The 14,360-nt window shown below is 59.5% G+C and overlaps 1 protein-coding gene and 1 long non-coding RNA gene across 6 annotated transcripts in view; one reads left to right on the top strand and one right to left on the bottom strand.

Moving 5' to 3' along the window:
• The window catches only part of LOC127039357 (zinc finger protein 345-like), a 200,491-nt gene that overhangs the window by 8,918 nt on the left and 177,213 nt on the right, over nt 1-14,360 (bottom strand). The window lies entirely within an intron of this gene.
• Nucleotides 1,308-13,560, top strand: LOC127039487 (uncharacterized). Of its 5 annotated transcripts, XR_007771045.1 has the most exons (6): nt 1,308-1,444; nt 2,016-2,066; nt 5,215-5,449; nt 9,583-9,724; nt 12,860-13,087; nt 13,517-13,560. It is a non-coding gene; the product is annotated as an uncharacterized LOC127039487 (long non-coding RNA). The 5 variants fall into 5 exon arrangements; XR_007771044.1 differs by lacking the exons at nt 1,308-1,444; nt 2,016-2,066 and adding an exon at nt 1,617-1,730 and having other exon boundaries at nt 5,164-5,449; XR_007771047.1 differs by lacking the exons at nt 1,308-1,444; nt 2,016-2,066 and adding an exon at nt 2,238-2,301 and having other exon boundaries at nt 5,164-5,449.

Raw genomic sequence — 14,360 nt, forward strand, 5'->3', positions numbered from 1 at the left:
CTAGGCTGTGGCCTCCGATGCCAGGAAGACAACGACCTTCCTGTACATCTTGGAGGCCGGCACCGCGGCCGTGGATCCCACCACCTGCGCCAACGGCCGCACGTAGGTTTGCACATGGGGAGAGGCCGGCACCAGGAGGCAACGGACACCAGGTTCCCTGGATAAGTTGGGAAACGGGCCTCGGCCGCCAGGGATCGGACTGGATACTGCAAATGAAGTAGTGATGTGTGGAGGGGTTGCAGCCTCCTGGCGTACGCTCTGGGGTCAAGGGAGGGACACCCCCAGAGCTGGTGAATAGCAGGAGAAGGGGGGCCTGTGGCAGATGATGGGGGGGACGGCCCTGACCACAGAGGGGTTTCACCTTCCTAGTGGGGCTCTTGCCCCTTTCACTGGACGAGGGGGCTCCCCCGATACTGGAGGGGGCAGCGGCCATGAGAGCACCAGAGTCCGTTCTCGTATCTGCCGGTGGCGCCCCCTAGCAGAGCAACGGCAGAGGGGCCAGCGGTGGGGGTCGAGAGGTTTAGAAGCAGGGAGAGATGGGGGAGCTGATATTTGATAGTAAGAGCGACGGGGGGATCGCGGGGCAGGCTCAGTCAGTGACAGATGCCTGCAGAGACAAGGGGGCGCCAGGGGCACAGATCTGAGACCCGCGTTGGAGAATCGGGGGGAAGGGGTAAATCTAGAATTGTTGGTAGTTGATAGTCAGAGCGACGGGGGGATCTCGGGGCAGGTTCAGTCAGTGACATACGCCAGCAGAGACAAGGGGGCGCCAGGGGCACAGATCTGAGACCCGCGTAGGAGAATCGGGGGGAAAGGGTCAATCTGGGATTGTTGGTATTTGATGGTCAGAGCGACGGGGGGATCGCGGGGCAGGTTCAGTCAGTGACAGACGCCAGCAGAGACAAGGGGGCGCCAGGGGCACAGATCTGAGACGCGCGTTAGAGAATTGGGCGGAAGGGGTCAATGTGGGATTGTTGGTATTTGATAGTGAGAGCGACGGGGGGATCGCGGGGCAGACTCAGTCAGTGACGGACGCCAGCAGAGACAAGGGGGCGCCAGGGGCACAGATCTGAGACCCGCGTTGGAGAATCGGAGGGAAGGGGTCAATGTGGGATTGTTGGTAATTGATAGTCAGAGCGACGGGGGGATCTCGGGGCAGGTTCAGTCAGTGACATACGCCAGCAGAGACAAGGGGGCGCCAGGGGCACAGATCTGAGACCCGCGTAGGAGAATCGGGGGGAAGGGGTCAATCTGGGATTGTTGGAATTTGATGGTCAGAGCGACGGGTGATCGCGGGGCAGGTTCAGTCAGTGACAGACGCCAGCAGAGACAAGGGGGCGCCAGGGACAAAGATCTGAGACCCGCGTTGGAGAATCGGGGGGAAGGGGTCAATGTGGGATTGTTGGTATTTGATAGTCAGAGCGACGGGGGGATCTCAGGGCAGGTTCAGTCAGTGACAGAAGCCAGCAGAGAGAAGGGGGCGCCAGGGGCACAGATCTGAGACCCGCGTTGGAGAATCGGGGGGAAGGGGTCAATCTGGGATTGTTGGTATTTGATAGTCAGAGCGACGGGGGGATCTCAGGGCAGGTTCAGTCAGTGACAGACGCCAGCAGAGACAAGGCGGCGCCAGGGGCAAAGATCTGAGACCCGCGTTGGAGAATCGGGGGGAAGGGGTCAATGTGGGATTGTTGGTATTTGATAATCAGAGCGACGGGGGGATCTCGGGGCAGGTTCAGTCAGTGACAGACGCCAGCAGAGAGAAGGGGGCGCCAGGGGCAGAGATCTGAGACCCGCGTTGGAGAATCGGGGGGAAGGGGTCAATGTGGGATTGTTGGTATTTGATAGTCAGAGCGACGGGGGGATCTCGGGGCACGTTCAGTCAGTGACAGACGGCAGCAGAGACAAGGGGGCGCCAGGGGCACAGATCTGAGACCCGCGTTGGAGAATCAGGGGAAGGAGTCAATGTGGGATTGTTGGTATTTGATAGTCAGAGCGACGGGGGGATAGCGGGGCAGGTTCAGTCAGTGACAGATGCCAGCAGAGACAAGGGGGCGCCAGGGGAACAGGTCTGAGACCCGCGCTGGAGAATCAGGGGGAAGGGGTCAATGTGGGATTGTTGGTATTTGATAGTCAGAGCGACAGGGGGATCGCGGGGCAGGTTCAGTCAGTGACAGACGCCAGCAGAGACAAGGGGGCGCCACGGGCACAGATCTGAGACCCGCGTTGGAGAATCAGGGGGAAGGGGTCAATGTGGGATTGTTGGTATTTGATAGTCAGAGCGACGGGGGGATCGCGGGGCAGGTTCAGTCAGTGACAGACGCCAGCAGAGACAAGGGGGCACCAGGGGCACAGATCTGAGACCGGCGTTGGAGAATCGGGGGGAAGGGGTCCATGTGGGATTGTTGGTATTTGATAGTCAGAGCGACGGAGGGATCGCGGGGCAGGTTCAGTCAGTGACAGACGCCAGCAGAGACAAGGGGGCACTACGGGCACAGATCTGAGTCCCGCGTTGGAGAATCGGGGGGAAGGGGTCAATGTGGGATTGTTGGTATTTGATAGTCAGAGCGACGGGGGCGATCGCGGGGCAGGTTCAGTCAGCGACAGACGCCAGCAGAGACAAGGGGGCGCCAGGGGCACAGATCTGAGACCCGCGTTGGAGAATCGGGGGAAAGGGGTAAATGTGGGATTGGTGGTATTTGATAGTCAGAGCGACGGGGGGATCGCGGGGCAGGTTCAGTCAGTGACAGACGCCAGCAGAGACAAGGGGGCGCCAGGGGCACAGATCTGAGACCCGCGTTTGAGAATCGGGAGGAAGGGGTCAATGTGGGATTGTTGGTATTTGATAGTCAGAGCGACGGGGAGATCGCAGGGCAGGTTCAGTCAGTGACACACGCCAGCAGAGACAAGGGGGTGCCAGGGGCACAGATCTCAGACCCGCGTTGGAGAATCGGGGGGAAGAGGTCAATCTGGGATTGTTGGTATTTGATAGTTAGAGCGACTGGGGGATCGCGGGGCAGGTACAGTCAGTGACAGACGCCAGCAGAGACAAGGGGGCGCCAGGGGCACAGATCTGAGACCCGCGTTGGAGAATCGAGGGGAAGGGGTCAATCTAGGATTGTTGGTAGTTGATAGTCAGAGCGACGGGGGGATCTCGGGGCAGGTTCAGTCAGTGACATACGCCAGCAGAGACAAGGGGGCGCCAGGGGCACAGATCTGAGACCCGCGTAGGAGAATCGGGGGGAAGGGGTCAATCTGGGATTGTTGGAATTTGATGGTCAGAGCGACGGGTGATCGCGGGGCAGGTTCAGTCAGTGACAGACGCCAGCAGAGACAAGGGGGCGCCAGGGACAAAGATCTGAGACCCGCGTTGGAGAATCGGGGGGAAGGGGTCAATGTGGGATTGTTGGTATTTGATAGTCAGAGCGACGGGCGGATCTCGGGGCAGGTTCAGTCAGTGACAGACGCCAGCAGAGACAAGGAGGCGCTACGGGCACAGATCTGAGACCCGCGTTGGAGAATCAGGGGGAAGGGGTCAATGTGGGATTGTTGGTATTTGATAGTCAGAGCGACAGGGGGATCGCGGGGCAGGTTCAGTCAGTGACAGACGCCAGCAGAGACAAGGGGGCGCTACGGGCACAGATCTGAGACCCGCGTTGGAGAATCAGGGGGAAGGGGTCAATGTGGGATTGTTGGTATTTGATAGTCAGAGCGACGGGGGGATCGCGGGGCAGGTTCAGTCAGTGACAGACGCCAGCAGAGACAAGGGGGCACCAGGGGCACAGATCTGAGACCCGCGTTGGAGAATCGGGGGGAAGGGGTCCATGTGGGATTGTTGGTATTTGATAGTCAGAGCGACGGAGGGATCGCGGGGCAGGTTCAGTCAGTGACAGACGCCAGCAGAGACAAGGGGGCACTACGGGCACAGATCTGAGACCCGCGTTGGAGAATCGGGGGGAAGGGGTCAATGTGGGATTGTTGGTATTTGATAGTCAGAGCGACGGGAGCGATCGCGGGGCAGGTTCAGTCAGTCACAGACGCCAGCAGAGACAAGGGGGCGCCAGGGGCACAGATCTGAGACCCGCGTTGGAGAATCGGGGGGAAGAGGTCAATGTGGGATTGCTGGTATTTGATAGTCAGAGCGACGGGGGGATTGCGGGGCAGGTTCAGTCAGTGACAGACGCCAGCAGAGACAAGGGGGCGCCAGGGGCACAGATCTGAGACCCGCGTTGGAGAATCGGGGGGAAGGGGTCAATGTGGGATTGTTGGTAGTTGATAGTCAGAGTGACGGGGGGATCGCGGGGCAGGTTCAGTCAGTGACAGACGCCAGCAGAGACAAGTGGGCGCCAGGGGCACAGATCTGAGACCCGCGTTGGAGAATCGGGGGGCAGGGGTCAATGTGGGATTGCTGGTATTTGATAGTCAGAGCGACGGGGGGATCGCGGGGCAGGTTCAGTCAGTGACAGACGTCAGCAGAGACAAGGGGGCGCCAGGGGCACAGATCTGAGACCCGCGTTGGAGAATCGGGGGGGAAGGGGTCAATGTGGGATTGTTGGTATTTGATAGTCAGAGCGACGGGGGGATCGCGGGGCAGGTTCAGTCAGTGACAGACGCCAGCAGAGACAAGGGGGCGCCAGGGGCACAGATCTGAGACCCGCGTTGGAGAATCGGGGGGAAGGGGTCAATGTGGGATTGTTGGTATTTGATAGTCAGAGCGACGGGGGGATCGCGGGGCAGGTTCAGTCAGTGACAGACGCCAGCAGAGACAAGGGGGCGCCAGGGGCACAGATCTGAGACCCGCGTTGGAGAATCGGGAGGAAGGGGTCAATGTGGGATTGTTGGTATTTGATAGTCAGAGCGACGGGGGGATCGCAGGGCAGGTTCAGTCAGTGACACACGTCTGCAGAGACAAGGGGGTGCCAGGGGCACAGATCTCAGACCCGCGTTGGAGAATCGGGGGGAAGAGGTCAATGTGGGATTGTTGGTATTTGATAGTTAGAGCGACGGGGGGATCGCGGGGCAGGTTCAGTCAGTGACAGACGGCAGAAGAGACAAGGGGGCGCCAGGAGCACAGATCTGAGAACCACGTTGGAGAATCGGGGGGAAGGGGTCAATGTGGGATTGCTGGTATTTGATAGTCAGAGCAACGGGGGGATCGCGGGGCAGGTTCAGTCAGTGACAGACGCCAGCAGAGACAAGGGGGCGCCAGGGGCACAGATCTGAGACCCGCGTTGGAGAATCGGGGGGAAGGGGTCAATGTGGGATTGTTGGTATTTGATAGTCAGAGCGACGGGGGGATAGCGGGGCAGGTTCAGTCAGTGACAGACGCCAGCAGAGACAAGGGGGCACCAGGGGCACAGATCAGAGACCCGCGTTGGAGAATCGGGGGGAAGGGGTCAATGTGGGATTGTTGGTATTTGATAGTCAGAGCGACGGGGGGATCTCGGGGCAGGTTCAGTCAGTGACAGACGCCAGCAGAGACAAGGGGGCGCCAGAGGCACAGATCTGAGACCCGCGTAGGAGAATCGGGGGGAAGGGGTCAATCTGCGATTGTTGCTATTTGATACTCAGAGCGACGGGGGATCTCGGGGCAGGTTCAGTCAGTGACAGACGCGAGCAGAGACAAGGGGGCGCCAGGGGCACAGATCTGAGACACGCGTTGGAGAATCGGGGGGAAGGGGTCAATGTGGGATTGTTGGTAGTTGATAGTCAGAGTGACGGGGGTATCGCGGGGCAGGTTCAGTCAGTGACAGACGCCAGCAGAGACAAGGGGGCGCCAGGAGGACAGATCTGAGACCCGCGTTGGAGAATCGGGGGGAAGGGGTCAATGTGGGATTCCTGGTATTTGATAGTCATAGTGACGGGGGGATCGCGGGACAGGTTCAGTCAGTGACAGACACCAGCAGAGACAAGGGGGTGCCAGGGGCACAGATCTGAGACCCGCGTTGGAGAATCGGGGAGGAGGGGTCAATCTGCGATTGTTGGTATTTGATAGTCAGAGTGACGGGGGGATCGCGGGGCAGGTTCAGTCAGTGACAGAAGCCAGCAGAGACAAAGGGGCGCCAGGGGCACAGATCTGAGACCCGCGTTAGAGAATCGGGGGGAAGGGGTCAATGTGGGATTGTTGGTATTTGATAGTCACAGCGACGGGGGGATCGCGGGGCAGGTTCAGTCAGTGACAGACACCAGCAGAGACAAGGGTGCGCCAGGGGCACAGATCTGAGATCCGCGTTGGAGAATCGGGGGGAAGGGGTCAATGTGGGATTGTTGGTATTTGATAGTCAGAGCGACGGGGGGATCTCGGGGCATGTTCAGTCAGTGACAGACGCCAGCAGAGACAAGGGGGCGCCAGGGGCACAGATCTGAGACCCGCGTTGGAGAATCGGGGGGAAGGGGTCAATGTGGGATTGTTGGTATTTGATAATCAGAGCGACGGGGGGATCGCGGGGCAGGTTCAGTCAGTGCCAGACGCCAGCAGAGACAAGGGGGCGCCAGGGTCACAGATCTGAGACCCGCGTTGGAGAATCGGGGGGAAGGGGTCAATGTGGGATTGTTGGTATTTGATAGTCAGAGCGACGGGGGGATCGCGGGGCAGGTTCAGTCAGTGCCAGACGCAAGGAGAGACAAGGGGGCGCCAGGGGCACAGATCTGAGACCCGCGTTGGAGAATCGGGGGTAAGGAGTCAATGTGGGATTGTTGGTATTTGATAGTCAGAGCGACGGGGGGATCTCGGGGCAGGTTCAGTCAGTGACAGATGCCAGCAGAGAGAAGGAGGCGCCAGGGGTACAGATCTGAGACCCGCGTTGGAGAATCGGGGGGAAGGGGTCAATGTGGGATTGTTGGTATTTGATAGTCAGAGCGACGGGGGGATCGCGGGGCAGGTTCAGTCAGTGCCAGACGCAAGGAGAGACAAGGGGGCGCCAGGGGCACAGATCTGAAACCCGCGTTGGAGAATCGGGGGTAAGGAGTCAATGTGGGATTGTTGGTATTTGATAGTCAGAGCGACGGGGGGATCTCGGGGCAGGTTCAGTCAGTGACAGATGCCAGCAGAGAGAAGGAGGCGCCAGGGGTACAGATCTGAGACCCGCGTTGGAGAATCGGGGGGAAGGGGTCATTGTGGGATTGCTGGTATTTGATACTCAGAGCGACGGGGGGATCGCGGGGCAGGTTCAGTCAGTGACAGACGCCAGCAGAGACAAGGGGGCGCCAGGGGCACAGATCTGAGACCCGCGATGGAGAATCGGGGGGAAGGGTTCAATGTGGGATTGTTGGTATTTGATAGTCTAAGCGACGGGGGGATCTCGGGGCAGGTTCAGTCAGTGACAGACGCCAGCAGAGACAAGGGGGCGCCAGAGGCACAGATCTGAGACCAGCGTAGGAGAATCGGGGGGAAGGGGTCAATCTGCGATAGTTGGTATTTGATAGTCAGAGCGACGGGGAGATCTTGGGGCATTTTCAGTCAGTGACAGACGACAGCAGAGACAAGGGGGCGCCAGAGGCACAGATCTGAGACCCGCGTAGGAGAATCGGGGGGAAGGGGTCAATCTGCGATTGTTGGTATTTGATAGTCAGAGCGACGGGGGATCTCGGGGCAGGTTCAGTCAGTGACAGACGCCAGCAGAGACAAGGGGGCGCCAGGGGCACAGATCTGAGACCCGCGTTGGAGAATCGGGGGGAAGGGGTCAATGTGGGATTGTTGGTAGTTGATAGTCAGAGTGACGGGGGTATCGCGGGGCAGGTTCAGTCAGTGACAGACGCCAGCAGAGACAAGGGGGCGCCAGGAGCACAGATCTGAGATCCGCGTTCGAGAATCGGGGGGAAAGGGTCAATGTAGGATTGCTGGTATTTGATAGTCAGAGTGACGCGGGGATCGCGGGACAGGTTCAGTCAGTGACAGACACCAGGAGAGAAGGGGGCGCAAGGGGCAGAGATCTGAGACCCGCGTTGGAAAATCGGGGAGGAGGGGTCAATCTGCGATTGTTGGTATTTGATAGAGTGACGGGGGGATCGCGGGGCAGGTTCAGTCAGTGACAGAAGCCAGCAGAGACAAGGGGGCACCAGGGGCACAGATCTGAGACCCGCGTTGGAGAATCGGGGGGAAGGGGTCAATGTGGGATTGTTGGTATTTGATAGTCAGAGCGACGGGGGGATAGCGGGGCAGGTTCAGTCAGTGACAGACGCCAGCAGAGAAAAGGGGGCGCCGGAGCACAGATCTGAGACCCGCGTTGGAGAATCGGGGGGAAGGGGTCAATGTGGGATTGTTGGTATTTGACAGTCAGAGCGACGGGGGGATCGCGGGGCAGGTTCAGTCAGTGACAGACGCCACCAGAGACAAGGGGGCGCCAGGGGCACAGATCTCAGACCCGCGTTGGAGAATCGGGGGAAGGGGTCAATCTGGGATTGTTGGTATTTGATAGTCAGAGCGACGGGGGGATCGCGGGGCAGGTTCAGTCAGTGACAGACGCCAGCAGAGACAAGGAGGTGCAAGGGGCACAGATCTGAGACCCGCGTTGGAGAATCGGGGGGAAGGGGTCAATGTGGGATTGTTGGTATTTGATTGTCAGAGCGACGGGGGGATCTCGGGGCAGGTTCAGTCAGTGACAGACGCCAGCAGAGACAAGGGGGCGCCAGGGGCAGAGATCTGAGACCCGCGTTGGAGAATCGGGGGGAAGGGGTCAATCTGGGATTGTTGGTATTTCATAGTCAGACTGACAGGGCGATCGCGGGGCAGGTTCAGTCAGTGACAGACGCCAGCACAGACAAGGGGGCGCCAGGGGCACAGATCTGAGACCCGCGTTGGAGAATCGGGGGGAAGGGGTCAATGTGGGGTTGTTGGTAGTTGATAGCCAGAGCGACGGGGGGATCGCGGGGCAGGTTCAGTCAGTGACAAACGCCAGCAGAGACAAGGGGCGCCAGGGGCACAGATCTCAGACCCGCGTTGGAGAATCGGGGGGAAGGGGTCAATATGGAATTGTTGGTATTTGATAGTCAGAGCGACGGGGGGATAGCGGGGCAGGTTCAGTCAGTGACAGACGCCACCAGAGACAAGGGGGCGCCAGGGGCACAGATCTCAGACCCGCGTTGCAGAATCGGGGGAAGGGGTCAATGTGGGATTGTTGGTATTTGAAAGTCAGAGCGACGGGGGGATCGCGGGGCAGGTTCAGTCAGTGACAGACGCCAGTAGAGACAAGGGGGCGCCGGGGCACAGATCTGAGACCCGCGTTGGAGAATCGGGGGGAAGGGGTCAATGTGGGATTCTTGGTATTTGATAGTCAGACTGACAGGGGGATCGCGGGGCAGGTTCAGTCAGTGACAGACGCCAGCAGAGACAAGGGGGCGCCAGGGGCACAGATCTGAGACCCGCGTTGGAGAATCGGGGGGAAGGGGTCAATGTGGGATTGTTGGTAGTTGATAGTCAGAGCGACGGGGGGATCGCGGGGCAGGTTCAATCAGTGACAGACGCCAGCAGAGAGAAGGGGCGCCAGGGGCACAGATCTGAGACCCGCGCTGGAGAATCAAGGGGAAAGGGTCAATGTGGGATTGTTGGTATTTGATAGTCAGAGCGACGGGGGGATAGCGGGGCAGGTTCAGTCAGTGACAGACGCCAGCAGAGACAAGGGGGCGCCAGGGGCACAGATCTCAGACCCGCGTTGGAGAATCGGGGGAAGGGGTCAATGTGGGATTGTTGGTATTTGATAGTCAGAGCGACGGGGGGATCGCGGGGCAGGTTCAGTCAGTGACAGACGCCAGCAGAGACAAGGAGGTGCAAGGGGCACAGATCTCAGACCCGCGTTGGAGAATCGGGGGGAAGGTGCCAATGTGGGATTGTTGGTATTTGATAGTCAGAGCGACGGGGGGATCTCGGGGCAGGTTCAGTCAGTGACAGACGCCAGCAGAGACAAGGGGGCGCCAGGGGCAGAGATCTGAGACCCGCGTTGGAGAATCGGGGGGAAGGAGTCAATCTGGGATTGTTGGTATTTGATAGTCAGACTGACAGGGGGATCGCGGGGCAGGTTCAGTCAGTGACAGACGACAGCAGAGACAAGGGGGCGCCAGGGGCACAGATCTGAGACCCGCGTTGGAGAATCGGGGGGAAGGGGTCAATGTGGGATTGTTGGTATTTGATAATCAGAGCGACGGGGGGATCGCGGGGCAGGTTCAGTCAGTGACAGACGCCAGCAGAGACAAGGGGGCGCCAGGGTCACAGATCTGAGACCCGCGTTGGAGAATCGGGGGGAAGGGGTCAATGTGGGATTGTTGGTATTTGATAGTCAGAGCGACGGGGGGATCGCGGGGCAGGTTCAGTCAGTGCCAGACGCCAGGAGAGACAAGGGGGCGCCAGGGGCACAGATCTGAAACCCGCGTTGGAGAATCGGGGGTAAGGAGTCAATGTGGGATTGTTGGTATTTGATAGTCAGAGCGACGGGGGGATCTCGGGGCAGGTTCAGTCAGTGACAGATGCCAGCAGAGAGAAGGAGGCGCCAGGGGTACAGATCTGAGACCCGCGTTGGAGAATCGGGGGGAAGGGGTCATTGTGGGATTGTTGGTATTTGATACTCAGAGCGACGGGGGGATCGCGGGGCAGGTTCAGTCAGTGACAGACGCCAGCAGAGACAAGGGGGCGCCAGGGGCACAGATCTGAGACCCGCGTAGGAGAATCGGGGGGAAGGGGTCAATCTGCGATAGTTGGTATTTGATAATCAGAGCGACGGGGAGATCTTGGGGCATTTTCTGTCAGTGACAGACGACAGCAGAGACAAGGGGGCGCCAGAGGCACAGATCTGAGACCCGCGTAGGAGAATCGGGGGGAAGGGGTCAATCTGCGATTGTTGGTATTTGATAGTCAGAGCGACGGGGGATCTCGGGGCAGGTTCAGTCAGTGACAGACGCCAGCAGAGACAAGGGGGCGCCAGGGGCACAGATCTGAGACCCGCGTTGGAGAATCGGGGGGAAGGGGTCAATGTGGGATTGTTGGTAGTTGATAGTCAGAGTGACGGGGGTATCGCGGGGCAGGTTCAGTCAGTGACAGACGCCAGCAGAGACAAGGGGGCGCCAGGAGCACAGATCTGAGACCCGCGTTCGAGAATCGGGGGGAAAGGGTCAATGTAGGATTGCTGGTATTTGATAGTCAGAGTGACGCGGGCATCGCGGGACAGGTTCAGTCAGTGACAGACACCAGGAGAGACAAGGGGGCGCAAGGGGCAGAGATCTGAGACCCGCGTTGGAAAATCGGGGAGGAGGGGTCAATCTGCGATTGTTGGTATTTGATAGAGTGACGGGGGGATCGCGGGGCAGGTTCAGTCAGTGACAGAAGCCAGCAGAGACAAGGGGGCACCAGGGGCACAGATCTGAGACCCGCGTTGGAGAATCGGGGGGAAGGGGTCAATGTGGGATTGTTGGTATTTGATAGTCAGAGCGACGGAGGGATAGCGGGGCAGGTTCAGTCAGTGACAGACGCCAGCAGAGAAAAGGGGGCGCCGGAGCACAGATCTGAGACCCGCGTTGGAGAATCGGGGGGAAGGGGTCAATGTGGGATTGTTGGTATTTGACAGTCAGAGCGACGGGGGGATCGCGGGGCAGGTTCAGTCAGTGACAGACGCCACCAGAGACAAGGGGGCGCCAGGGGCACAGATCTCAGACCCGCGTTGGAGAATCGGGGGAAGGGGTCAATCTGGGATTGTTGGTATTTGATAGTCAGAGCGACGGGGGGATCGCGGGGCAGGTTCAGTCAGTGACAGACGCCAGCAGAGACAAGGAGGTGCAAGGGGCACAGATCTGAGACCCGCGTTGGAGAATCGGGGGGAAGGGGTCAATGTGGGATTGTTGGTATTTGATTGTCAGAGCGACGGGGGGATCTCGGGGCAGGTTCAGTCAGTGACAGACGCCAGCAGAGACAAGGGGGCGCCAGGGGCAGAGATCTGAGACCCGCGTTGGAGAATCGGGGGGAAGGGGTCAATCTGGGATTGTTGGTATTTCATAGTCAGACTGACAGGGCGATCGCGGGGCAGGTTCAGTCAGTGACAGACGCCAGCACAGACAAGGGGGCGCCAGGGGCACAGATCTGAGACCCGCGTTGGAGAATCGGGGGGAAGGGGTCAATGTGGGGTTGTTGGTAGTTGATAGTCAGAGCGACGGGGGGATCGCGGGGCAGGTTCAGTCAGTGACAAACGCCAGCAGAGACAAGGGGCGCCAGGGGCACAGATCTCAGACCCGCGTTGGAGAATCGGGGGGAAGGGGTCAATATGGAATTGTTGGTATTTGATAGTCAGAGCGACGGGGGGATAGCGGGGCAGGTTCAGTCAGTGACAGACGCCACCAGAGACAAGGGGGCGCCAGGGGCACAGATCTCAGACCCGCGTTGCAGAATCGGGGGAAGGGGTCAATGTGGGATTGTTGGTATTTGAAAGTCAGAGCGACGGGGGGATCGCGGGGCAGGTTCAGTCAGTGACAGACGCCAGTAGAGACAAGGGGGCGCCGGGGCACAGATCTGAGACCCGCGTTGGAGAATCGGGGGGAAGGGGTCAATGTGGGATTCTTGGTATTTGATAGTCAGACTGACAGGGGGATCGCGGGGCAGGTTCAGTCAGTGACAGACGCCAGCAGAGACAAGGGGGCGCCAGGGGCACAGATCTGAGACCCGCGTTGGAGAATCGGGGGGAAGGGGTCAATGTGGGATTGTTGGTAGTTGATAGTCAGAGCGACGGGGGGATCGCGGGGCAGGTTCAATCAGTGACAGACGCCAGCAGAGAGAAGGGGCGCCAGGGGCACAGATCTGAGACCCGCGCTGGAGAATCAAGGGGAAAGGGTCAATGTGGGATTGTTGGTATTTGATAGTCAGAGCGACGGGGGGATAGCGGGGCAGGTTCAGTCAGTGACAGACGCCAGCAGAGACAAGGGGGCGCCAGGGGCACAGATCTCAGACCCGCGTTGGAGAATCGGGGGAAGGGGTCAATGTGGGATTGTTGGTATTTGATAGTCAGAGCGACGGGGGGATCGCGGGGCAGGTTCAGTCAGTGACAGACGCCAGCAGAGACAAGGGGGCGCCAGGGGCACAGATCTCAGACCCGCGTTGGAGAATCGGGGGGAAGGGGTCACTTTGGGATTGTTGGTATTTGATAGTCAGAGCGACAGGGGGATCGCGGGGCAGGTTCAGTCAGTGACAGACGCCAGCAGACACAAGGGGGCGCCAGGAGCACAGATCTGAGACCCGCGCTGGAGAATCGGGGGGAAGAGGTCAATGTGGGATTGTTGGTATTTGATAGTCAGAGCGACGGGGGGATCGCGGGGCAGGTTCAGTCAGTTAGAGACGCAAGCAGAGACAAGAGGGCACCAGGGGCAGAGATCTGAGACCCGCGTTGGAGAATCGGGGGGAAGGGGTCAATGTGGGATTGTTGGTATTTGATAGTCAGAGCGACGGGGGGATCGCAGGGCAGGTTCAGTAAGTGACACACGCCAGCAGAGACAAGGGGGTGCCAGGGGCACAGATCTCAGACCCGCGTTGGAGAATCGGGGGGAAGAGGTCAATGTGGGATTGTTGGTATTTGATAGTTAGAGCGACGGGGGGATCGCGGGGCAGGTTCAGTCAGTGACAGACGCCACCAGAGACAAGGGGGCGCCAGGAGCACAGATCTGAGACCCGCGTTGGAGAATCGGGGGGAAGGGGTCAATGTGGGATTGCTGGTATTTGATAGTCAGAGCGACGGGGGGATCGCGGGGCAGGTTCAGTCAGTGACAGACGCCAGCAGAGACAAGGGGGCGCCAGGGGCACAGATCTGAGACCCGCGTTGGAGAATCGGGGGGAAGGGGTCAATCTGCGATTGTTGGTATTTAATATTCAGAGCGACGGGGGGATCTCGGGGCAGGTTCAGTCAGTGAAAGACGCCAGCAGAGACAAGGGGGCGCCAGGGGCACAGATCTGAGACCTGCGTTGGAGAATCGGTGGGAAGGGGTCAATGTGGGATTGTTGGTAGTTGATAGACAGAGTGACGGGGCGATCGCGGGGCAGGTTCAGTCAGTGACAGACGCCAGCAGAGACAAGGGGGCGCCAGGAGCACAGATCTGAGACCCGCGTTGGAGAATCGGGGGGAAGGGGTCAATGTGGGATTGTTGGTATTTGATAATCAGAGCGACGGGGGGATCGCGGGGCAGGTTCAGTCAGTGACAGACGCCAGCAGAGACAAGGGGGCGCCAGGGGCACAGATCTGAGACCCGCGTTGGAGAATCGGGGGGAAGGGGTCAATGTGGGATTGTTGGTATTTGATAATCAGAGCCACGGGGGGATCGCGGGGCAGGTTCAGTCAGTGACAGACGCCAGCAGAGACAAGGGGGCGCCAGGGGCACAGATCTGAGACCCACGTTGGAGA

This window comes from Gopherus flavomarginatus, chromosome 23 (genome assembly GCF_025201925.1).
Source record: "Gopherus flavomarginatus isolate rGopFla2 chromosome 23, rGopFla2.mat.asm, whole genome shotgun sequence".
Taxonomy (NCBI): domain Eukaryota; kingdom Metazoa; phylum Chordata; order Testudines; family Testudinidae; genus Gopherus; species Gopherus flavomarginatus.